Source organism: Coturnix japonica, chromosome 4 (assembly GCF_054131305.1).
Source record: "Coturnix japonica strain WE chromosome 4, WE-NBRP24, whole genome shotgun sequence".
Classification (NCBI taxonomy): domain Eukaryota; kingdom Metazoa; phylum Chordata; class Aves; order Galliformes; family Phasianidae; genus Coturnix; species Coturnix japonica.
Genome location: NC_140666.1, coordinates 40,471,182 through 40,498,951, shown reverse-complemented (window position 1 = coordinate 40,498,951; position 27,770 = coordinate 40,471,182). Strand labels below are relative to the sequence as shown.

General features: G+C 34.7%; 1 protein-coding gene across 7 annotated transcripts in view; it reads right to left on the bottom strand.

Moving 5' to 3' along the window:
* The window catches only part of CCSER1 (coiled-coil serine rich protein 1), a 562,640-nt gene that overhangs the window by 137,989 nt on the left and 396,881 nt on the right, over window positions 1-27,770 (bottom strand). The window contains exon 10 of one of the 7 annotated variants that reach the window (XM_085545027.1): window positions 1,517-27,770. This exon is cut by the window's right edge and continues 21,171 nt beyond it. The exons of the other annotated variants lie outside the window; for them this stretch is intronic. The gene's annotated coding sequence lies outside the window, so the exon portion shown is untranslated. Of the gene's footprint in view, window positions 1-1,516 lie in introns of those variants that run through there. 7 annotated transcript variants of the gene reach the window in all.

Below are 27,770 nucleotides of genomic sequence, written 5' to 3'. Positions count from 1 at the left end.
CAATATCACAAAGGCAGATCTTTTTCCTATTGGTCAGAATACTAATTTGGGCTGTAAAAGACCAGCCACATGATATTTCTCTTTTCTAAGAGCCTAAAATTACATCTAGCATTTCTCTTGAAGGGCTTTTCAGAGATCGTAACTGAAGTGAACACAGGCAATTAATCAGAAAGGCAGGTTTCAGAACAAATGTAACAAATTCCCAAATGACCAAACCCAGCAGAGCTTTTTGAAACACCACCATCAACAAATGCAGTGAACAGATGCTGTTATTTCAGAAAGTTAAGGGAAGTTTTAACAAACATCTTCGGACAAGTCTCAAAAATTATGTTGCTCTATCAGAACAAAGTCTTGAATTGGTTTCACCTGATGAAATGTGCTAAAGACAAATTTACACTTCAAGTGATGCAAAACTGCTCACTACAATTACATTTCTTATATCGTTATGCCATCCATTAGGACCAACAAAAACACTTCCCCCACTTCCCCCCTACCTGGGACTTTATATTTATAGCAAATAATCTCTTCTTTATAGTGTTGCTTTGTTATTGTTGCCTTGAAATTAATAAAAAGAACAGCAAAGAATAATTTAGTACTGAAAATTAAAATATTTGGCATGGAAAAAACCAGTAGTACTAAAGCTTACATTCAAGTACGGAAAAAAACAATGTTGTTTTAACACTCTCCTTTTGGAAATGATCTAATTCACTTCATAGAGAAGTGCCCTTTAGGTTACATACTAGTTTATTGTGCTTCAGAGTTTCAATAATGTCTTAAATAATTTATATATAATCACTGGCCTTTTTCTGTTATTATTCCTGAATTCCAGAGGGACATCTTTGGATAAAGGGACTTAAAAATTATTATTTCATTAAGCAGTTCACTTTCACATCATATTTGAAAGGTGTCAGTGACAATACATTTTGAAAGAACATAGCTTGTGATGAAGATTCTTTATGAATTACACTCATAATATTTAAAATTTTCCTTCTTTCTTTGCTTAAACTACATTAAGGCTGATAAGATGCCATAGAAGATAATAGAAATCTTAGCAGTGACACGAATGTCAAACTGTAAGAACGTTGAAGAAAATCCTCTAAGAATTTTCTTACTTCCTTTAAAAACATGGAAATGAAAAAGCAGACATCTCATTCTAAATTGCAATCTGAATGACACTTAGATGTTTATATAAAACAGTGATTTTATGTACAACATAGCTTTTTTTTTTTTTTTTTTTGTTATTTATTTCAGCCTCCTGAGCTTGTTTTTCATCCTGTAGGTTTTTATAACGTGTAAGAACATTTTGATTAAAAACTAAACAAAAACCATCAATCACCAACAAAAAAGAATCAGCCAACTAACAAAAAACAATTATTTTTTTTTAATCCAGAAAATCAAACCTTCTAACTGTAATTATAGTTTATGACCAGAATTTCACAGAATGTCTTCTTTGTGTAGGAAAATCGTTGTGCTTGAAATGTTAGGAGAACTTCAATTCTTGTTAAGCAGTACCTGTAAAAATAACTTTCTTCATGAACTTACTTTTGATTATAAAAGAACAGATAGATATATTATTTAAATCTTCACACTATTACACACACATGCCCACTTGTGTGCAAGCACTGATAGTACAATTGACATTGATAAAATTATTCGTGCTTTTGCTTTAATATGAATAAGGATATTCCCTTTTTTTTTTTTTTTTTTTTTCCTGGACAGAATTTCTAGGTATTAGGCTTAACAGATTACACACATAAAATTTAAAACAAAACAAGAAGTGTATTGTTTCTCTCTGGTTCTTTTGAGCATATTAGTCTTTCAGGGATACAGCTTTGAATTCTGCTCCCTGGAAATGCCCAAGCTAGCACCAGAATTAGAGGAGGTGGAAAATATGCAATTACTTCACAAAAGGACAGATCTACATGGAATCAATGACGGGCAACACTGCAGGGAGCAAGCATAGTTAAGATTGTACTGTGAATTAAGATTTAATGAATCCCCAGGCAAGTTTTTCAAAAAAATTAAGGGAAAGGCAAAAGAAAGACTGCTTAATCATGGATTAGCTAAATGAAATACTACTTATGTTTAAAATAAATCCATTTGAGAGTGTTAACTTGAACATTCAGTTACCGTACTCATCAACAGGAGGTAAAACACCTTGTTATTTAAATGTAAGGATGTATTTGTTGACACAAAAACTATGTTGTAAGAGTATTTCAAAACCAGACTGGTATTTTTTCTAATATGCATTTCACACATTTTCCTGATAGCATTTGCAAAATACATTGGGGTTTTTTTGTTTGCTTGTTTTGCTTTTTGTTTTTCACCCTTTGTGAAAGGTTTAAAAAAAAAAAAAAGGGAATAGCTTTCTAAAAAAAACAAACAAACAAACAACAAAATTAAGTATACAAATTTATTTATTTATTTCTCAGTAAAAGAACATCTAGTTCTCCCTCCCAAAGACAGCAGTCTAAAATTAGATGGGTATCATACTCGCATCCAATACACAAACATAACTATCAAACAGAATTATCTAAATGCTGGTATGTGTTCACAGCGTAGTGATTTTTCCTTTGATAACCACACCTGAAGAACCGCTTTTTCAGGACATGGTATTGACAGATGCAGATATATGATAGGCATTAAATGATTACTTAGATAAAAACTTCAATCACTCTATCACAGAAGAAGTTCCATTTCTAATTTCCAATCGATGATAATTTTAAAGGTAATTGACAAATTATTTTTTGATATGGAACAAGAATTTTCAAACTCAGAAGTTTTGATGACATTTTTCAACAGTGTTCATACCATATTAGATATAAACTACCAGAAAGAATAGTAGAAAATGTTCAGTTCCCAACAAATTGAACTTGTTTGTGCAAGATAAAATCATAGACCTGATCTCAAGTAACAAAACTACCGATGATAAATGGAGCTAGTAAGGAGAAAAAGCACAATTCAATGTCATCCTAAAGAGCTCATTGAATAACACCTATTCCACAAAATAATAGTAACAATGGCAATTTTATTCTGTTTAAGAGACTCGGTGTTATTCCGTGAAACAGCAGGACAATATGTTCTCTGTAGAAAGTGAGGACTTTCACAATACTCAACTCCTGTGATTAGGAGTCATAGTCAAAAAATGTGAGGGTAGAGGTAAGAAGAATTAGCACTTGCACTTGTGACATGATCAAAGCCAGAGGAATATATCTAACTATGCTCAAGCCCAGACTAGCATCAAGAGGTTCAGATTCTCTCTTCCATTCCCAAGAAAGAATCATTAAGCTGTAACTTCTGTGATATACTTGGCACTACTAAGAAACTATTTAGAATTTTAGGCCATATAAATATTTTCAGAAATGATGTATGTTGTAGTTTGAAGTGCAAAAAGGAAGCAAATCAATATCAGACTTGTAAAACGTTATGGGAGGATGAATTTCTACACACCAAAACATTTGTTCACATACATTGATGTATTTTTGAGATCTTGGTTCTCAGGATCTCCCACAAATTATTATGGAAAAGTGGATTTAAGCAGAGTTTAAAAATAATTTTCTGTAATAATAAAATTTACTATCTCCAATTTGTTCCAGGTTTCCACACCACTTATATCACAGATGTTAATAACCACTGAAAGCTCAGACTAGTCTTGAGAGTAAGCAGAAAAAAAGGAAAGGACAATAACGTTTTAGACTATTTCTTTCAGAAGAGAAATCATAATCTAATGCTGTTTTGTATTGGCAAAAGTAAAACATGAGTACTTCAAAACGCCATAAAGATTGCTTTAACAACCATACTGAACATGGAAAAGCTCAGCAACACTGACACACTGTATCTCTGCGATGAGACAATGATCAACAATGCTTGCCATTTCATAAACAAAACAAAATACATACAGTGTTGATTCACGACTGGCAGCATTTGAAGACAAGATTGGGTCTTTCAGATGAAAATTCTGCCCAGATAAACTGGATTTGCTGTCTTTCACAACAGTTGTAAATATTGACTATAGCAACTGTACGTGGATCCAGTCTTTTCAAATCCCTTATAAACAACAGAAAACTATCGTATTAAACAAAATTGTTTTGAATGACAATATATATAATAACAAAAACAGAAAAAGAAACACAAAAGGAAAAAGCCCCCTGGATCACTGATTTCTCTAATAAGCAAGTTTACTTGCATTCTACCCAACAAAAGTATAGAAATCTTACTTACTAATACAGAAACTTTTTGTGAGTCTGTATTTAACATCACAGATCAACACAGATGACGTTTAGAAGAAAAGCCATTATTGGGTTTATTGAAAAACACAATATAGCACATGGTAGGAGCTTATTTCCGTCAACATTTGGTAGCATTTTTATTTTCAATTTAACATCATTAGTGATTATAATCATCCTAATTCCTTACCTTTGCTCTGAAACATTCACAGACATAATCTGCTGCTTATCATTCCAGTCACTATGACTGTGTAGGAAATACATGTTCAACATCTTGCTCTTCTTCTCAGTCTAGACAGGTTGAAAAACACATTGCTAGGCTGGGAATTTCTGTCGTTTGTCTTAAACAGGGCAAAGTGCAGCCATTTGAATGCAGGGGCAGTTAAACTACCAGAGGAAACAAAGACCCAACCTGAGTCATTAAAATTTCATTATTCAGAATAAATAAATAAATAAATAAATAATTTAAACTGAGCACCAACACACGTAAAATGAGAATAAAAAATTTGTTCAAAAATATATTTAAAGATGAAAAAAAACTAAGCAGTTCCAGGAGAATGAACCAGATGGTTTCATTAGTCTATGTCTTATCTAGTGTTCTCCTCCAACAAACATACCTTATATTGTACATTAATCAAATATTTTTGTTCATACAAAAACAGAAGCATGAGAAGAAAGTAAGAGTACAAAGTGACTGGAGTTGCTAATTTATTCTCACTTCTAAATCTTTTTACTGAATTATGGTATTTGCTTTTCCTATAATCAAGTGCTTAGGGAATGGACAGACATGCTGAAATCTGGCATGCTCAGGTACAGCTTAATGCTCAAATGAAAAGAGGAATATCCGTCCTCACCAAATGTAGAATAAAAACAACTAGTCTTGCTTGCAAACTGTCTGTCCATAGCATATGTTGAAAATTTAAATAAACAAAATCCTATCTTAGAATAAAAATCCGCCGTTTTTTTCTCCTCACTTTAGTATTTTGGGACTTCACAGTACTTGGTTTTACAGTGTTCTTTGGCAGGTTACAGCAATTCTGTGTTAAACAGTCAACTCCCCAAGCTAGAGGTTGCTCAGACTCTGATGCACAAGTTAGATTTTCCTTTAACAATTATCAGAGAAACACCACAGCACATCTCTTTGAAATGGACTCAAAACACAGGATATTACACATTTAGAACTTCCCCACAGTTTTTCTTCACAGAGCACAACACATCACAACTCAATTATCTTCCCTCTACTTAAAAAGTAGTACTGTCTATAATCAGTAGAAAAAAATCAATAGAAAGAACACTCTATGAAGAATGGGAAACTGAATAATAGTAAGACAAAATCATTTATGAAGAATCAGAACATTAGTCTGCTTCAGTGCTATTCAGAATAAAGTATACACAGAATTTAATTTGTAGCAAGACGGTGGAATTCATATGCTACTGACAAATAAATTATTCCTTCCTAATATACAAAAAAGAAAAGCATGAAAATAAATATGATGTATTTCACATTTATTACCTTTACCTCTAGTGTTACAAAATCCATCAACAAGGAAAGTAAGGGAAAGCTCTAACACCTCTTCCAAATGCATCTCACCAAATTAAACAAAACTCTTGCAAGCAAATAAATTCTAGTGGGAGCAGTATGTAGACAATTGGTCTTTTCCTTCTATTTTGCTAATTTAAGACCAGTTTACTGATTTTGATATAGATACTCCCAGAGAAACTCCAGTTCCTAAGAGCTTTAGAACAGAGTCAACCTACTGGTTATTAATCTTAATACCCATCTGCTTTAGGTATCCTATGAGCAATTCAGTGAAATAACACAAACTAAAACAAAACAAACAACAAAAGCAACAACAACCAGAATGAAAACAGACTAGAATAATGGATTTAAGTGCAATTTCTAAGTATTTTTTCTTTTCACGCTGGAATCCAGAAATTGGCTGCTTTTGGTTCCAACTGTATTTACGTTATTTTGTGTTTTCACTATAACTGCTGTTTATTATAAAGGTAATTCATAATTAAACCACTAAAACTAGTCAAAGCAACAAACCAAACCAGTTCTACTAAATCAACCAACAGAAATTTTTCCAATTCCATGTCCATGACATAATGGGAACAGAGAATTCTCCTCAACTTAAGCTCAGCACTGGAAACATATCCAAGTGCCCACTCTTAATCAAAAAACACCTATCAGTTCATTCCATATTTTACTGTTACTTTCCGGTTGCCAGCATGAATAGTCCCTCCCTCAGCTCTTTGCTAAGCTAAAAATTCCTTCTTCCCATATAACTTCAACAGACATAATGATCTTCTCTGCCCTACCAGAAAGCTTTAGGATGGGCAGCCTTTCCTTATCCTTTTTAAAAACTGACTTTGATCTCATTGTTTCTTTCTCTCTGGCTCAAATCCTAGAAGCAATTTGGCTTTCTCTTCCTCCTGGTCTTTAATTATTCAAGCAACTTCCTGGATGACAATCTGCCTTATTATAAAGGTGTAGACCCTTAATTCTGGCAGTTTTCTGTATGGCCGAGTTACAAAAAACAAATATTTAACTCTGCCTAAAAAAGATGAGGTAAATGGCATTCTAGATGTACAGAGATAGTTTGTCTGGTCTTGATGAAAGGTCAAGTCAAACTCAAGCACCTTGCAGCCTCCAGAAAGTTTATGGAAACGTTGCCACCTTTGTCACGAGTTGTGATACTTAGAGCTTCCTGCAGCTGGCCAGGTTGTGATGATGAAATGTGGAAAAAGTACTACTGCAAAGATAGGAAAAAGCTTTTCTCCTGTTGCACTACTGATTATATACATGTCTACATGTTTTCATTGAAAGTGACAATGGAGAAAAAGATCTTTAAAAAACAAACACAAAACCCACAAAATAACCATAATGAACTAATCTGGTCAGCAGTTTTTCCAAGTTGCCAGCACAGTAATGCTGGAAAGGAAACAGAAGATCAGTCATAAGCAATCAGTCTGCACTAGGAAGTGGCAAGGTATAATGGTTCTTTATTCCCATTTTGCAAAGAAACCCAAATCAAATGTTTTCTCTTACACTTAAAACACAGTGATAACAGTATATACCTCCCTTCTGTTTCTAAAACTCTCTAACACACTCTGCAGGTCACAAGGCATCATGTCATCAAATTCCACTCTCAAAGCAAAGTGTCCTGAGATCTAATGGACTGGGAAGTATATTGTAAAGATATTTTAAGACAAATAGTTTCAAAGAACAATCAACTCACACAGTAATTCAGAGAGCTTTTGAAATACTCCCTGTGGAGGAGTACTGCTGGGTAAAAATTTTACATGAGTTGGCAACATGCACTTGCAGCCCAAAAAGTCAACCATGCTGTAGGGTATGCCAAAAGAATCATGATCAGCAGGATAAGCTAGGTGACTGTCACCCTCTTCCCCTCCATAAAGTAATCAGCCCACCTACAGTCCTACATCCTTCAGTCTTCTTTTGGTATTAACTTGTGATGCACAATTTCTCCAGAGAAATCTTTACAAAAGCCAGGGAGCAGATGGCTAGAAGTTAACTCTACTATGGAATTATTTACACCAAACAATTAGGAATTATATAGTAAATAGTATTTCAAACACCTTAGGTCCTACACAGAATAACACAAGATCACAACAGTCTTCTGTTGTTCTACAAATTTCCACAAATAAGCTCATTAGAGCACATCCACAAATATTTTAATTGTTACCTTATTCAGCAAAAATAATTTTGACAAGGCGGGGAATAACCCATTTGGAAGCACTTTCACAGACACAATGTCCAACATCAAATCTCACAGGTGCTGGGGAAATTTCATGCTTATCTGGCTTGCACAGCACAGTTCCCCTCTTTTGTAGACACAAAGCACTTTGCAAACTTTATTGTGCCTATTGACTTTTAGACATTTCTTAAAAAAAGCATATTTGTACTACATTTTCCAGCTTTGTATGGGAAATTAAAAGAAAATTGAGAAGCAATATCTTTTTCTTGACTATTTTGTAGTCAAGCAAACAAATAGATGTCTGATTTAGCAGAGGCATGGTTACATAAGCATATATTTAAACACATCAAATTCGAAACCCCTGCCCCCTGGGAATCTGTGTCCTAGTTTTCTTGGTAGCCTAAAGCACATACCAAATTTGAAATGGAAATATTTCCCTAATCAGCTAAATCTGGGTCAAAATGTCAACACATCTTAGCCATGTCAGTGCCAGTCATGGTCTCAAAAATGGCCACAACTAACACTTGTGCAGTGTGAGGAACTTGTAACATCAACAGCAGGGCATGGCCTCCTAACCAAGTATTACAAAGTGTAAAATATAGAGATACTTATACTTTCCTTCAAGATTCATGGATTTGAGCCCTTTGGGAAAGTAAGCAGTATGACAACACACTGCACTTGTTTTCATTACTTCTGCAACCTCCCAAAGGCTGCCCGATTGCTCCTGTCCCATAAAAAGGCACTTTGTAATCCTAATTCCAGTTAGGATGCAGTTAATCATTACTCTAGTCACTTCTGTATTATAGCTGTAGCAAATTAAAGCCAGTTAACTAATCTAATTGACTGAACTACATAATGTACATAATATTTTCACATCAAAGACCACTTGTAAGGAAGGCAAAGACGCAAAAAAATAAAAAAATAAAAAAAAAAGGGAATTGGTAAGTTGTATAAAGATTAGGGACATGGAAACAGATGAACACAGGGATAAGAAGGTCGATCTCACGCTGACATGTACAGAGCCACTCATCATCTTAAATCAATCCCTCCTGATATTTGCCAGAATAAAATTGTACAGCTATCATTAACTCTATCACTCCATTCACTTACATTGTATTAATATATATATATTTAGTTAGAAGATTATACAGAAAATAATTATCTTCACTCAGCACATAAATACAAGCCAACAGCAACAACAAAAAAAGGTGGCAATCCATTGCATTTTTGAAACTAAGGAAAAAAAAGACCTGTGTTCTCACCCAATCATTGTCTTCAGCAAATTACACAGATGGACACAAAAATAAAGCCAAGTGTTAAAGATTTTTCTGCATTTATACCAGTTTAGATCAGCAACACGCCTTGCCGTTCATTAAGACACTTCACATCTTCACTAATGCATAATATCAACGTTAATTTCAGATAATTTTTCCTACTCTGAAAGAATGCTACATACACTTTGTGTGTATGAATGCGTATATATATGTATTACTTATACTACTGATAAAGAAACAAGAAAGGTTTAGCTACACTGTGCTCAATGAATTTTCTGTTGCAAACTGTTCCTGTTTTGATGTAATGGTCTTACTTGTCATGAGAAAGCAGACTGAGTACAATAAAACTGTGTTATTTAATTGCCTTGGACTGCATCATTAAACAGCCTGGGTGTAACACACCATAAACCATAGAAGGCTGTACTCTTCACATAAACATGGCATTCTCACTTCACATATATATCACCGAAACTGAATTTTGTGGTGGGATCTCTTAAAGTAATCCCCAAGAAGTTACTCTGCACTGCCTAACCTGGTGCTGAAATCATGCAAGAAGCTCTCCTCATTAGCTACGGCAAATACTGCTTCATGGGTTAACCATCAGGGATTGTTTAAACAGGAGGACATCTGGTGCACCTCTCCACAGAGACAAAACAAATCATTTCTAATCTCTCTCCACTATATCAGGGTCTGGGTTTTATCCATTGTTAATTTTGAAATTTTACTGTTGCACTCCATCATTTCCACAACACTCTGTAGCTTAAACAAGAAGATTTACAGTTATTCCCATTCAGAGGGGAAGAAAAAAAAACAAAAACCAGGTAGCTAAAAGACAAAAGAAAGTTTTTTAAGACATATTTTTGCTTTTTAAAGAGTACACAGCTAGTACTGTTGGTACTGGTTTCAAGAATCCTTTTGTGGTATTTGGCAGTTACCAAATTGTGCAAAATGAATAGATTGAACAATAACAGAATGAAGTGTGGCAACAAAAGAAGTACGTAATTTGAGATAATAGAAAAGGGTGAAATGAAAAATGATACTCTCAGAAGTGCCAGTTCTATAAAAGTTTCAAGTCATCAGTTTTACTCAGTAAAATTGAACAACTCTACAAGCAAGGCAATTGATTATTTCTCTTTGTACTAAATGGAGAAAAATTGGAATTAGGCTAAAGCACCGAGAACACAGAAACTTAGTTTCCATACGTGAAATGGCTTTTGAGCCTATAACCCTCCTTACTTTTTATTTTTTTTATTTTTCTGCTTTCACTTTTAACTGAAATATTTTAAAGTCAATGAGTAAGAGAATCACTGGTCATCCACAAAGGGACCTTGGTAGTAGAGATACACAGGTGGAAATCTGACTAGGATAAAATCCATAACGTTTTATTTAGAAGGTGATGAGATATAAAATAAAAAATGACCCTCTGAAAAGTGTATCATATGGCATTTGTGTCAGGCAGAGTAAGAAAAACAACTACATTACCAAGCTACACAGACCAATCTGAGAGTCTCTCTCTTAGTTTCATCTGTTAGCATATGTTTTTCAGGGAATAGCCTAATATAATACAAGCAATTTAGAGGTAATTAACTGTAAAAGTGTTTGAATGGATTATCACTTTGACAAAGAAATCAAATCATTATCTATATGCAGATAGATTCAGGAACTCTTTCATCATAGAGCAACATTACCACTACTCATCTCGGAAGGTACATTGCATTTTAAAATTTCTTCTTATATTTCAGCCTCAGGATAGTATAATCTCCATTATATTCAAATGATCCTTTCAATTTGTTTACATATGCAATGCTTTGGAAATAATACTGGGGAGGGGTCTGTACAGGATGCTGAAATGTTGCTTTTCTTCACCTGGAATTATGCAGTAGATAGTAGGTAGAAAAAACAGGCTGAGGGCATTGACAAACTCTCCAACAAATTGCTAAGCTGTGGTAAATCTATTCTTCACTAAATAAAACTCCTTAGCCTTTCTGGAACATATGTTTCTCCTCCCAATTCAAACAGGAACCAACCTGGACAGTTTAAATATAGAAAGCAGCATCAGTGAAATGTCTAAATACAGTTAGTAGGCACAACTCCTCACACCCATTTCCTTGCTACTGTGAACAAGATGGACTAATGATTATGATAAAATTGTCAGCTATCAAAATAGCTGTTTGGCAAAATCTGCAGATGTTGCACATTATATTTAGTAAATTTCAGTTCCTTTTCAGGAGAAATAAAAAGTATAATTCTGTTGCTGCTGTGGTGGCACACAAAGACAGGATTAATGTAAGCTGAAATAGCGCTATTAATATGTTCAAACATAAGAAAAATAGCAATTACTATAATAACCAATGATATTTATGTAACAGCCATGTTGATGTCAGTGTGAGCTTTCTGATCAACATTTCTACAATTAGAAACGTTAGATTATTTGCCAATAACAACTGCTTTTTCTGTCAATGCAATTATACTTCATGTCATTTTTACACACACCTCTACTTACACAGATATTCTAAACTACAAATATATCTACATATAAATTTCAGAAAGCGAAATATGTACATAGAAAGACAGTATGATTTTATGCTTTATTGATAATTCAATATGAGCTAAATCTCAGATGGTGTAAACAAGCAGAAATTCCTTTGACAATTCATCTACTCTATATATCAAAGTTGAATCAGCAAAATCTTCAAATGATAGATTACTTTTGGGAATAATCACAGACTGGAGAACTTGAAAAAGTGGACATGGAAGAATAACAATCTTTTTATAGATATTTATGACATAACTTCCAAAAGAAATTCATCCTGAAATCTTGGCATATGTAAATTAGTGACATTTTATCTTCAGATCTTTAGCTGTTATTAACATCATTTCTGTGTTCATACATCTAAGGTAATTGTACATCATTATGACCTAATAGTTTTTGAGCAGAATGGTCTCAGTTCAATTTTTGCAACTGGTAATATCTTGGTTAATAAGTTACAGTAATGAGGGGTCACTTTATTTTGAATTGGAGCAGGCTGTGAAAGAAAATGCAAAGACAAAGTCTATGACAGAGGAATTTCACTCACTCTGTTTGACATCTGCAGCCATTTCAGTCACACTTCAAATCGTCTTATGGATAAGATATTTACATACTGAAACACTCCATGCTTCTGAAATACACACCAACATTTATACTAACTTTTAAAAATACTTATGTCCTTCATGGGAGTAATAAATATGAATTAATGTCTTTATGAGGACTATATAACCTCATCTTGAAAAACAAAGTATCAATTTCCCAGGGCTTTCTAAGCACTGTCACAGAACATGAAATTACACATCTATATTTCCCTTGACATACCCAGCTTGCAGGCCAAGTCACAACAAGCACGATTCATTTAAAAGGAGGTCTTTAGCATCTCAGATTGAGTTGCAAAAGGCACATACAAGGCAAAGTTAAATGGCATAATAATTATATGCAGGATTTTATCTCATAGTTCTTTTTATATGTTTATTTGTTGTTGTTTTTTTCATCTAGAGAAGATTCATGATAGAAAATGATCTCAGACCAGATACCTCACACTGGTCTTCCAGACTGACATTTTGTTTACGATAAATACATATACTGGAAAAGCTTAGCACATGTTCTCTAAACATGCTTGATAACATTACCAAAGAGACTGAGATATAAATATATATAAATATAATATATAAATATTTATATATTTATATATATAAATAAGTGAGAGTAAGGCAAGACTACAGAATAAATGAGCACCAGTGCAATGTATTCTTACACCTCTCATCTTTGCCACTGTCTTTAGACCTGTATGAGTGATCTACTTATCTCCTTAGAGTAACAGGGCATCCACAGAGCACCGAACACACTAAGACATAATAAAGGCATAAGTCATTTGCATCTTAACAGATTCCAATGATTTGCATCCCAACAGCAATAATAGGTTGCAAGAAGAACATAAAGTGCATTTATTGATAAAACCATTACAGTTCCAGCTGTCAGTAGCAGAAATCCAGTCCTCTCATTTTGTAATGCTAAACAGGAAACATTTTCAAAGTTACTACATTTTGAAAAATGCCTTCTGAAGCAACAGCACACCAGTGACAGATACATAATTGACAGCAGATATTAACTATCCCTGCCCATTCCTGGGAGACTCCTAGTGGGCTTCCTATATCTACAGTGACTTTAAAGGTTTCTTCAACTAAAAGTCTAGCTCTGCAAAGGGTGAACTACAGCCATTCTACCAGACAATGCATTCTCCAGAGCAAATTAACTATTACTCAACATATTTTTTTTATTATTATTTTCATTTTCTGTGACATAGCTGTGTGGACTGAAATGGAATTTAGATTACTTAATAACACATTGCAATAGTAATTCATTAGCAATAAACTTTGCTTGAAGGAAGGAGGCCATCAAAAGCTATTAATGCAATAGTATGGTCAGCAGCTAACCCTCTTGGAGCTGGTGGCAACTCAAAAAATAAATTACTGTGATAGTAATTCACACTAGGATAGTGTGAAGTTTGTAAGTGGCAGTTTCATCACAAATGCTGGATTAGCTTACAATTACATGCAATGAATTCCGGGCTTTTTATTATTGTTAGAAAAACAACAGAAGAAAGACCACCTGAGAAATAATGAAGCTGTATTTCACAAATTGTAACGCTAGAAAACTCAGCAAAGAACATAATTTCCAAAACCATGCTCAACACTTAAAAGGGGAATTATTCATCTATATGGAATTCATATTTTTACTATTTGTGAGGGACTGTGTTAGCAGATGTCAGGAAGGGTGAGGAATGACTTGTAAAAAGCTGGGAAAATGCCTTCATTTTCCAGTCTAAATCTGAAGGATGTTAAGCTGAGACCAACTACCCTAGAACAGCCTATAAGAATGCTTACACGAAAATAAACGCATAGCACTGAAAATAGCATCAAAGAATTTTGGAGACAGTCCAAGTAACAGGTTGAACCACCTTCTGGAATAGAGGAAATCTAAACTTCAAAAGTGTAACATTTGCTCAAAGAGCGATAACATTAAGCAGAACATGAACTTTGATTCTAGCAGTTTGTAACTGCTTCTAAAATAAACATCTTACCTTCATATCAGCACTCACCTGTCACACTTTGATATCATTAAGAGAAGCACATGTTTGTATTCTATTATCTTTTAATTACTTTCACAATTTTTAATGTGTCAGAAGACACTGTATACATGATAGGCTTTTAGTTTCTCCTGGCGTGGAATAGCTTGCTACACATTTCACAACTGCTACAGGATATTCCTGCTCCAGGTTTTCTCCCCTTCCTCTCTCTTTCAGAGTTAAACAAAGAATAAAGAGGGAAAAAATCTATTTTAGACATACTATCTCAATGCACACTTGCAGAACATGAGACTAAGTAATTTTCTTTCTAAAGTAACTGGAGAACTGTCATCCTGACACGGCTTCCATTTCTGTTATGATTTTCTGATGATTCCTTTCGAAAGAATGTTTGTTGCCTGGTGAAAATATATTTTTAAAGTAATTATCCTGTTTGGTTTCTTGCAGAAATATTCCTCTGATTTTTGTTTAGAGCACCTATTTTAACAGCTTACGAGGTCTTTCATGTAAACCCACAATACTAAACCATGACGGGACTGCTTAAACACATCTTCTCAAGATAAACTACATCAGCACAAAGCAGCTTTAAAGGTAAAAGAAAATATTATGGTATGTCTTAATGGCATGCAACCACTGCTTTGACCTCTTAAAAAGACATTTTATGATAATGTATCCTGTAAAATATGTTCGCTAAAGTAGCCCAGAAAAAATTTTGAAAGGAAATTGAAGACTGGTGACTTCATTGTTTCAAGTTGACTGTTTCTAGCTACAACTGGGTAGGAATACAAATTCATGCAAAAGCCCTGTTGTAAAATGAATGGATAATGCTATTTTTTTCTTTGCTATGGAAAAGTAAGGAATAATCCCTTAAAAATTAAAGGGGGATCAGAGAAAGGTGACAGTGTAGAGAAATTTCTTAAACAGATGCTCATTTCTCATTTTAGTTTTGCATAGTATTTAAAGTAAAAATAATAATAATTTTTAAAAATCATAAAATTTGGACTTAACAAATCAGTTCCTACTAAAACATTTACAGAGTTTATTTCTTAATTGCTTTAGAAAATTAGTATGGAAAATTAATAGCCAGTATCACAGGGAATCTATAACCCTGATAGGCAGGGGAAGGGAGTAAGTATAACCAGTATTGCAGCAGAATCTAGAATTACAGAATTGAGATTCTTCAATCAGCTGTTTGGACAGAATCTGAGGATTTCTTTGAATATACATTTGTTTCCTTTACCAAGGCACCCAGTAAGCTAATGAACAACTACACTGAGGGTCTGGGAAAACTAAAAGACTTATGTTTTAAATAAAGGTTTAAATTCACACAGCAAGCCCTGAAAATAATTTAAGTGTTCCTAAATCATAATTCCATTACTGATCCTAATTCCTAGGTCCTAGAGGAAATCACAGGGATTTAACATTAGATGTGACACAGATTGATAGCATATACTGCATGTGCACTAGTTTGTTCTATTAAGCAACTGTTAGGAAACTGAAGTACAGTTCAGTGCTTCCCAAGAAAACATTTTTTAGACTCAATGATTCTATTCATACTCACTTCAATGTAAGACAGACTTAAATTTGAAGTAATTCCAGATTATATTTTTAATATTAGGTACATCTCAATTATTAATGACAAGAGTTCTAACATTCTTCCTCAAAAAAACATGTGACTAGAAATACATTAAAGGGGCATTAGGGGCTAAGAGTACCCTCCTGGCCAGACTGCATTTGATATCAAATAGAAGTAAATTTATGATCACTACAGAGTAGGCAGAACAGTTGCTATCTCTTTTGATGTACATAACCTCATACTCACCAGAATCTATAGGCCAGCAACACACCAAATTGTATAAGCACAGCACACATACAAAAATAAGGGCTTCCAATGGCTGTATTTCTGCAGATCTTTAGCTGTTCGCTCCATATAACTGTGAAAAAGAAACTTCTTAGCAGAACGTGTTTAATTTTGAGCCTCCTACTTCATCCAAGTCATTTACTAATAGATTACTCTTTCCTTTTCCTATGCCACATGAATTATTTTGAATCTGTTTCAGAATACTACTGGATTTTGCAGTTTCATTATAATTTCCTTTTCAAATACGAAGTAGAAAAATAGGCTGATCATCCTCAGGAGAAAGATGGGAGGGGGGGAAAAGAAGAGAACTAATTGAAGTCATAAGAGAAGCTGGCTGTTACCCAAGAATTCTACCAGCTGAATCACTGCATTAATTGATTGGCCTGAATTCTCATTATATATTGCTGCAAAATTATACTGCCCAATTAGGTTGGTAATCTAATATTCTAACTACATGTTATATTTTCATACAGTACCCAGCAGTGAATTTCAAGAACTAACTGGACATTTGAATTGAATCCTTGTTCATATTTTAAAATAAATTCTAACACCATATTTTGTTATTTTGCTTCTGTCTGAATTCAAAATCCCTTTACCTTTCTCCCCACCTATTTCAAGAAGTATGGTGGGAAGGTGGCATATGACTGACATAATATTTTGACAGACTATAAATGATTCATTACTACTTGGCCAATCCTTCAAAACCAGGTTGCCAAGCTAATAGTCAAAAGTTTTCAGATTTTCTTGAAAAAAACCTCAAATTAGAAATGCTTTTGATTATATGATGCATATCTGGTAATTCTTAGCTACATAACAAACAATGTAATATACTTCTCCAATCACTAGAGCTTTCTGAGATTGTATGTGCTCTAGTAACAACACACCAGCACAACTTTCCATCTCTCAAATATATGCCTATTATGTAATGTTTTAGTTCAGCATCTGAAAAAAATTAGATGCAATATGCTAACCTGCTAGGGGTCAATATAGTTACAAATGCCTTTCCAAATCCTTGTTGACAATATGGCAAGTGTCTCAAGTCAGATGGGTTGGGTACCTCTATCACAGAATATAAAGGTTCCTAACAGCAGTGGGAATATAAACTAGATGCAACTGGCCATTCAAAATTACATTTCCTTTTATAAATTACAAGCTGTATGAATGAATTGATTCATGCTTGTGTTATTCCATACTTAGTCAGCAGCTCTGGGCTTTGCGGTAGGTTGAACGGAGTATAACAGAGAAGAAAAAGGAAAAAAATAATGATATAAAAAAAAGGAAAAAAAAAGATGCAGATTCTCCTTGCCTTCCTACAACAGATTAGTCTTCTAAATACACTACATGCAACTCTCTTCCTTTCTAAGGTGTTTGCTGTACATTGCTTGTATTAAAGGACAACATGCACCTGAACAAAATCTGACCTCAGTACTTATCTTAGCCAAAAAACGCTAAAGACAAATTCATTATAGAATCCATAGGATAAAGAGAACGACAGTGTCCTAACAGAGTTCAAATTTCAATCTTCAAAGCAGCATATCTAATCCTCAAAAGCAGATCTGATGCTCTGGTTCCAGCCACAACCTCTAGACACCTGTATGACAGAACAGCTCAGAAAACCTGAAGTGCTTCAGTATGTTGCATCTGGAAGTAGCTCACACTTCTTACACTCCAGTAATACAAGCAGAAAGCCAGTGTGGTATCAATCCACCAGGAGTTGGCTCAGCATATTTTACTGGAGTTACCAGAACCAGAAAGCAAACCTTAGGAAAAAAAAAACCAAACACTTTAAAATCAAATTCTACAGAACAGAATGGGTATTCTGGCAAAAAGCCATAATGGTCAAATGAAAAATAAAGTTCATATATATATATATATTTTTTTTTTTCCAAGACTGATATTTTGTTCATGTTAATGTGGTAGTACTTAAAATTAGAATATAGTGTCTTCTATTAGGATATCTAAATAGTCAGGGGTAAGAGATACACTTTGTTCTAAAATGAAGTAGGTCAGGCACGCATGTATAGGGGTGATACCTCAAGTGCACAGAAGGAAGGCTGGAAATTTAAGTGACAAAAAAGCCCCCCAAAACTAAGACTTTCTTATGCTTTGCCAGGTTCAAGCTGACAAGCCCAGAACTGGCACGGTTTCTGTTCTGATGTACATCTCACAAAGAAATGCTGCACTATCATACCTTTTATCTTCTTTCATTTAAGCTGCACTCTACGGCTGAGAAAAGAAGCTGAAAATTTGGAGTAAACAATGAAGGCTAACTGAAATAATCAGTACATGTAGTTCTCTATACTAGTGATCCTCTATCCTGACAATAGCAAGGAAAAAAATATTACTTTCTGGTACACTTGGAACTAACAAGACAATTTTGATTTTCCCTTTGCAATTTTCCTGCCATCAACAGACTTCCAGTTGTCTTGTAAAGACAGTAAACTTTCACAAACCTTTAAACATTTGAATATCATACTAAAGGAGATACAAACATTGCACAGAACATATTCTCTGCTCCAGTTAAGGAACATGATAAACTCCATTCTCCAATGTAAGCGTACAAGTGGTAGCATACATACGTGACCACTGACACAAACACATTTTTACCACCTTATTGACCAATATGCAGAAAGAAGACAAAATCAGAAGAAGCACACCAGAGAAGAGACACTAAGCAGCATACATAATGGTAAAAGAATCAACAGTGTTTTCTGTATTGTTGAATAGATTCCAGTGCTGCTGGTTCCCAAGGAAAAAAAGCATAGTACTCAAGATCACACGTAATATCATTCCTTGTTAAATAATATCTTTGCTTTTGTACCTATGACTCTTGTAGAAGTTCACATATTTTGACTATAAAAGCAGCCTTCCTTGGAGGCTTTGATCAGCAACCCTATTGTCTGGTTATTTTTTCCACAGAGGAAAGAAAGAAAGCACTCACATTTCCAAGACAACAACAAGACGCAGCACTCAGCACTTTAACCTAAGCTCATTCCCACTCAAGCTTGTTTGGAACAAGCTAGCTTGGGTATTATTATCTGAGTAATGTCAGCTCCACACAGGCTACCAAAGCCCTTTCAAGTGACTCTGTATTCAGGCAACTCTATGTAGATATGCCCTTAAACCTGAAACACTACCCTGCAATAATGATTCTAAGTAACATTTTGGAATGATTGACTGCAGAAATTTACTGCATTAGATCCTGTACACTTATTTTTGCTCAAAAATCCAAAGATCTGCAAATGATTCCTGATTCGGCTCAGGCATTCTCTGATATAACTACATGTTGATCCTAGATGTGACTGCCCCTGGGAGCAGCCTGCAGCTCTGGCCTCAGCCCTGATACTGAGGCAGTTTAATGACCCTGATCACCTCTGCTTCCCCTGCTGCACTGAGCCTCTCTCAGAGATGGCACAACACAGCCCCCAGCAGCCAAGGTCAGGTCGGAGGCCATGTCTGGTTAAGTGAAGCTACCCTTGGGGCCACCTTCTGGGGCTGCTGAAAAGTGTAGTTAGAAAATGAGACAGGATTTACATTTGTGTGTATGTATTTGTGTATGTATATGTCTGCTAAAATGGCATGCAAGGTTGCTAGCATGATGTTAGGTGGCTATGCTCCAGTGTAGTGACACATTCAGACATTCACTGCAGTACAATCACATCTTGATTTAGTTTTCTCCAAAACTATTAACATTTCTTTTTATCAGCATCATCATTATTTTAACCTCTAGCCTACAAGAGGCAGATGACTTGTGAATTGCCTACTTCTTTTTAATTTATTTATTTTTTATTTTAGGAGAAATACACAACCCTAGTCTCTGATGTTCCTCTAATAACAAACATAACTGAGCACAAACAACACTGGTCCAGTCCTGCTGCTTGCAACAAGGAAGAAATGTACAGTGAATTTTAGTTTTTACGAAGGAAAGTTATACCTGAAGGAGATCCCGTCAGAAACAGCCATAACAGGAAATGCGGATAGGAAAAGCACTCAAGCAGACTATTGTTCATCTGCTAGTTGTCTCAGTCTGTGCCAGTTGAAAAATTCTGCAAACATCTGGCTCTAAACTGAAATGTTATGGGAAACTTCTGCCACAAGACATATGCAAACAGTAAACAAATTAATGAAAGCAGTGCAAAGCCACAGGGACCATGTTTCCTCTGCAGTGTAAGTAGTGTTTCCATTACGAAGAACAACAATAAATTATAATACTTGCCTCCTGTATATCATCTCTCATCAGACATCATTTTCTGCACATACATTATTGAAGCTCCACAACACTCTAAGATTCCAGCGTATTTTGAGCCTGTTCTCTACCATTAAGATTATTTTATCGTTTCCACAACTTGTTTCTCAAGAGGCTCTCATTTAGTCCTGATTTTTATCTTTTTTTGTGTGTGTGGCATCATTGTAAATAAAGAGCTTTCTCATCTGTATTTTTTGTGAGATATGTTGATAGAATTCAAAGGGGAAAAGTTCACTTAAACAAATACATCCTCAGCAGTAGACAACTCAGAAATTGCAGTCTTGTACATAAGAATCTGAAACCATCAAAACTACAGCAGGATAAAGAAAATACTTACACATACATTAAGATTTTTTAAAAAATTAAATTTTAATGAAGTTAAAACAGAAAACTAATGGTTAACTATAGACAGCTAAGACCAATATGGAAACTTTTTTGGTAATCTTATATATATATATATTTTAACCTCATACTTTCTTCATATACATATAAATCACTGAAATTTTATATTTATTGGGAAAAAGAAAAAAAATTGATTAAGTCATTCAAAATGTGCGTAAATGATAATAATTAATCATTTTGTATTGAAAGAATAGTTTGGACTGAGATGGTCTCTACGTGAACTCCTAAAATACAAACATACTGACTCAGGCAATTAAATATTCCTCTCTATTCAGTTATACAGGTAAGTATTTTAACGTCAACTCAAACACATTTGCTTTAATTTAGATTTAGAAATTTCTGTAAACCTCAAAAATCTTTGTCAGTTACTATACAAACTGATGTACCAGATTAAGAAAACATACCAGTGACAGACACTGATAATTTTCACTTAAGCTACATTATTTACTTTAAGAACAAATTATTAAAAGGATGCCAATTTGAGTGTTAGTAGTCAGTGTGCTAACTGATTTTACGTGGCTTCAAAGTAAAATCAATGATTTAAATTGACTTTTCATGATTTCATCTGGTGATTTCCCAACTTAACTAGAAGCATTCCTTACTCTGAGACAACCATTGTGTTCAGAATCAAGTTATATCACTTAGATGTCAATGTTTTTTAAAATGACACCAACAATAGAATGAAAGCTACAACATTTCATGAGGAAACTATACTTATTCCAAATAAAAACTATTGGTTTAAATAACATCATAAACAGGTATTTGCTCTGGCAGTAGCAGAAAGAAGTAAGCCACCTATGCATACAAAACAGCATATTAGTTTAAGTGAATTGAAGCAAGTCTCATACATAATGTTTTTTGTTTAGTGGACATAACTCAGGGAGGAAGGGAACAACTTTTAGTAGCTAAGCAGCAACTACCTGTTTTGTTTTGACAACATAACACAGAAATCTGCTTGTGTGTGCCACTCTTATTGTTCAGAAGGCATTTTAGACTCCATACAGCCAATCAGGAATGACTATCAAGAGCCTAACTCATGTCCATCAACTCTTAATATCACCCTTTATATTGATATTGCAAAGAACAGCCACTGCAGCTTAGAATGAACCTTAAGAATGTATACATGGTTTGGTAGAAGATCAAGAGTAATGGTGTGCAAAATCAAGCACCATGATGATATGATCAACATGAAGACTACTTTCTTTTACCAGAGACCTACTGGTTTCTGATGCTACAAAGAACAATATATCTCAAGATATACTTAAGTTATTAGCATAGTAATGTATAAATGAGCTACTCACTACACATGGAAAGCAAAAACGTATTTAAACAGTGGCAGCAGATATAAAACAAAAATAATTAAGACCTCAGAATTTGTGAAGAGGTTTCACATTTACAGAGACCTTCGGGGGAAGGAGTGGTTTACACTACGAAACAGGCAGAAAGCCAACACCAGTCTGCAACTACCTCTAAGTCTACAGGGCACAGATATGTGAAAGAAATTTCTCTAACCTCTACTTCTTGCTTGCCTGGAGAACAGAATTGAAAAGACTCAATATCCACAGGATGGGATAGAAAGGAAAGACACTGGTTTTAGGCTTTAAGGTGTAAGTTGCAAGTGTTCCACATTTCCAGGAAGAGCACTATTGAAGCATATGTGCAATTATTTTCCTTAGAAAACAGATGATCATATTGCTTAGAACTGTAATCTAGCATAGTTCACCAGCATTCTTAAGATTACATTTCATGTAGGTAAATATAAATGTGTATCACTTTTTTTAGACAAGACAACATGCTTGTATAAAAAAGTGAGACAATGAAGAGGCTAAGATTATGACTCCACCATTTTTGATAGTGAATCTCACATTTTTTGTATCACAAAAAAATGCTATGAAAATATTTTTATTTGCACACTAATAAAATAAGCACAAGGAACAATCACATAACAATGCAGCTTACTAATTTGTTGCTATGGGAAGCCTTAGCCAGAGAAAAATTGGCTTAAACTGACAAAAGATACGGAATTGTAAATCATCCATTTACAAAATGCTCTGAGTGACACTGTTGGCTAGATTTATTTTCCTGTTTGCCACGCAATGCCTTCTCCTATAACACTACTTATACAATCATGGCTGATGCACTGTCTGGAAAAGTCTGCTAATGACTAATTAAAGGGATAGCTTGTCAAAGATGCCTCAATGACAGTTTGACCTAGCTCCCCCATTTTAAAACTACCCCAAAACAAGTTGCTGCTTGTATGACTTGTGTCATAACCATTATATCACTTAAATATAATTATGTACGTGACAGAAAGAAATCTTTCTACAGCATGCATAAAGAGAGCATAAATATTAAAAAAGCAGATGATTGCCAATGACTTGAAAGAGCAAGTGATTAAGCTTAATGCTTGTAATTTAAAAGGCACAGGCAAAGCACATTCACCTACACACTTCCAGAGCTCTCTTGAGAAGTAAAAGCCACAAAAACTCAGTAGATAGCTTTAGAACTATTTATGCTATAACAAGCAGTACAGTACCAGAAAGAAAAAAATAAATAAATAAAGCAAAATAATCCCTGCCTCCTACAGTGTCCAAATTCTGATGGCATATGTTCACGAGTGCTACATGAATATTACCAAATGAAACAAAAACACCTTTGACCTGCCTATATGATTCATGCTTCTTTCAGGTAAGACTGCTATTTGAATACATTTTAGCAACAGCCGTGCTGATTTCTGTATGCTAAAGCCATACATACTTAGTCAGAGAGTAAGAACAATAGCTTTCCTATCTTTTCTAATACAGAATATGATCCCATGCATCACTTCATATTTAGTGTTAGATTTACCTTTCTGCTGGCATTTTTCTTCTTATTTATGTTTCACACTTTATTTAATTCTAATCTCAAAGTGTATTACATGAATCTGGTTTGCATACATCATGCAGTATGACAGAAGTACGCTGCTTACTAACTTTCTTTTCTCTAATTATTGGTTGCAGCTGGTCATATCCTTCACTTAGTCCCAGCAGTATACTGTGGCAAGAGTGCTAGAACTGATAGTCATTAGTCACAGTTTGACAAGAGCAAAAGATGCATTTGTTTCACAAACAACCCTCCCCCTATTTCAATATAGCTTGTCTATTCTCTGAAATAAGAAACAACAGAGACTGTATCCTAATTACACAAAGTATTTAATCAATTAGCAAAGAAGCGAGCATAAACAAAATATTTTTAAAGCGTATCTTTCTTATTTGCATCCTCTGAATTAGTTCTATGAGCTCAGATGGCCTAGTTTGTACACGTAAAGGGTTTGAATCAAAATAAGTTTCTTCTCAATGATTAAATTGCAGATTTAGAGATGTGACAGTAAACAGGTTTGATTCAAAATGCTTTGATTCAGTTTTTACACCCTTATCACTACATTATAATGAGCTGTTCTCTTTACTACTGATCTAACTGTAGGTGCCTATGCAGAAGAGCTGAAATGGCCTCATTAGAGGCAGAAAGAAACCAATGTGCTATTGCATTAAAATTGGAATATATTCCTCTGAATGGCAGATTAAGCACATGGTTGAAATTAGGAAAGGTAATTGTGCATTTTTTCCCTTGAACTTCTTGACTGACAAGTCTGAGTGTCAAACGTGAACACTCCAGATACACATGGGAATGGTTCTTGACCTTCTTTGGTCAACAGGGTCCATCAGTCTACACGTGAATGAGTCACTTCTTTTGGAAGGTGATGCTCTTTAAGACTCTGAATGCATACCTGAAATAAAGTCATGCCTCTCCTCTCTACTCAGACTTCACTGTCTGTCTTTTATACAGTAACCTCTCTCTGCTGTGCTTGACATTTTCCTTTTCTTGAGAGTACTGGAGATATCTAGACTCAGGAAGAGTTGAAGTAGAGGTTGCCCAGGGAAGCTGTGGATGCCCCGTTCCTCGAGGTACTCAAGGCTAAGTTATAAATATCTTTCTTAAATGTCTACCAGACTGTAGTACAGCAACACCCTTGTGGAAGTATGATGCACTGAATTATCCTTCCACACCGGCCAATAACAATTATGGACACATTTTGTGGCATTATGAGCATGCAAGTCCCAGAGAGTTCATCTAGAGTTCTGTAAGGTTGGATCAGATTCAAAACATAGATGCAGATGTCAACAGGTTTCACATGAGTGTCTGTGAACTCAAAGTCATTCTCAGCCTGTCACAGGTAGAACTACAGGAAAAACCACATATCTGAGATTGTGTATGTTCCTTTAGAGTTTGGGAAAGAGGAAAACCTAGATCCAACCACAAGCAAAATATTAATCAATAGTTAAAGGAAGAGAAATCAGCAAATGGACAACCATAATTTTTTTTTGTCTAAATGGGGGCAAGTCATGAGGTGACTGGGGGACAAAATTTCATGCTGCAGGAAATACTGCAGTAAAAACAGCAAGTGATATCAAGTCACTTACTTTGCACTGAAATAACCTAAAAACCTGAATAATACTAGAAAAGAAATTTGGAAGTATATTCTCCTGGTTCTCCACAGGAAAGAGTACAAATAAATAGCTACTGTGTATTTAATGCAGACTTTTTATTTTTATTTTCTAATCTTCGGAAAAATGTTTTTAGTAACATATGCCAGTGTGTAGGATAAAAAGATTACAGGCTCAGCTGATGGTTCTCTATGTTGTTTTGGTTGGTGAACAATTCCCTAGATAAAAGCTTTTTAAAGCACTAAGTTTTAGGCTATTTGGTTTGTCATTTCCCATGCCTTGAGATAACAAAAACTGAAGTTAAAATAAGTTGGCTAAATTTGAGAATGGCTTCAAAATAAAACACTAAAATATAGTTTAAAAACCATTTTGATTTGGTACTTAGGGACATGATTTAGTGGGGAGTTGTTAGATTTAGGGTAGTATAGTTAGGCTGCGGTTGGATTTGATGTTCATTAAGGTCTTTTCCAACCTGAGCAATTCTACAACTCCTTAATTCTTTGGGTTAAAGTTCCCAAATAAGCATAGCTCAAAGACTACAAAGATTTAGAGTGCATCTTTTTCTATATCTTCTGTTTCATTCAGTATCCAGAGTAAGTACGTCTCAGTGATTAATCACATCTGTACAATAAATGAACCTGCCATGTATACGCATCCTTGATAACAAACTGGAAGATGTGAAATGAATGAAACAAAGCACAAGAACAGAAAAACTAATCTAACTTACTGGAGAGTACCAGTACTTACCAGAGAGAAAATATTATCTTTGCTACCACCATCAAGTTTCTAATTAACTACAATGAAGTCTCTACAGCCCAAAGCTTTCATAGCAATCCACTGGCATGTGTATTCTGCGTTTTCAGGATGAATTAAGTGAGGCATTAAGGATTTTATTTGATAAAGCTGAGAATGGTCAGAACTGCAAATTAAGTCACTTGATTCCCACTTTGAAAAATGAAGAATTAAGAACAAAGGATAACCCAAAAAATATTCACATGAAAAACCTGCACATTTTTCACAGTTTTAAGTGTTATAATCTCTGCCTCAGTCCTTTAAGTGTAAAACAGACATATGGGGTGGTTGTGATAAAACCATTATACTTGAGTGCATTGACTGCAAAATAGTAATGAGACTGAACCAAGGTTGCAAGAACTCTTAATTCCACCAGTTCAAACCAAATCTGAAGTTGAAATAATCTTTTACTACAGCTGCTGAAATGCAATTTCTGAGCGCATTATCTTGGTAAACATAATAATGTGTCATTAACCTTTGCAACTCAAGTATATTAGATATACTTCCATATTCCAATAATGTTCCCTAATATAATCATCATTATACAAAACTGAAAACAACAGAGAATTTGTGCTAGTTAACTAACAAATACAAGAATACACTGTACTATAATGAAACATTTTTTTATTTTTTTTTTTTTCAATTTACAGCCAGTTTCTAAGTGCATATGGCATTTTTCTCCCCAGAATTTCAAAACCCAGAATGCTTTGCTCCTGAGACCTCATAATGGAAATGAAGTGACTGTTGATTTTGGCAGTCTGTTTATTTCATGCAAACCACCATGCTTTCAGAACTGCTTAGGAGAGGACAAAGCCAGTGTAATCTGATTAGAAACGTAATGTGATTAGGTATGCACAAATACATACAGCTTCTATTTATCTGAGGGAAAGAAAGACATTCATCTTAACACTAATACATATAAACGTAAAATACTACAGTTTTAATTTACTTGTGTCTTTCCAAAAAAAAAAAAAAAAGATCAACGTCATATCATCAGCTGCAATTTCTGCAAAAGTACAAAAAAAAACCCACCAAAACTAATTAATAGCTAGCTCCAGTTCCCAAGTTGATTTTCCAATTGCTTTTGCTGGTAGCATCAAATGCGAATGTCCCCAAAGAGCTATGTAGAAGGACAAATACCACAAGAACTTGAAAACATCACATATCACTGATTGATGACAGTGCCTGATGTTTGCAATGCAAGTTTCTAAAACTGTCTCTATAGAGTGTCACCTGCCTGTGAACAAGAACTGGAAATGAATTTTCCCACTGCTCTAACGAAGGAAAATGAAGATGGAGCATATGTTCCTCTGACTAATCTTACAGACAGGAACAACTGCTTCTAATGGCAGAGAAAGGTGCATGAGATATAGCCAAAGAAGACCTTGTCTTCTCTTAAAGTAGTAATCAGTGCAACAGTATTTCAAAATAGGTCTTTGGGTGGGGGGGGGGGGGGGAAGTACTCAGCCCAAATTTTAAAACTGCCAGGGTTTCAGTGAGAATCATGAAGACCAAAAATTGAGCTTGATAGACAATAATAGATACAGCTTAATTTCCACAACCCTCCCCCACCACCACCCCTCCCCCCCCCCCAAATAAACGGGCTAGAAATAATGCCCAAAATAAGAATCCAGATTTCTCAAAAT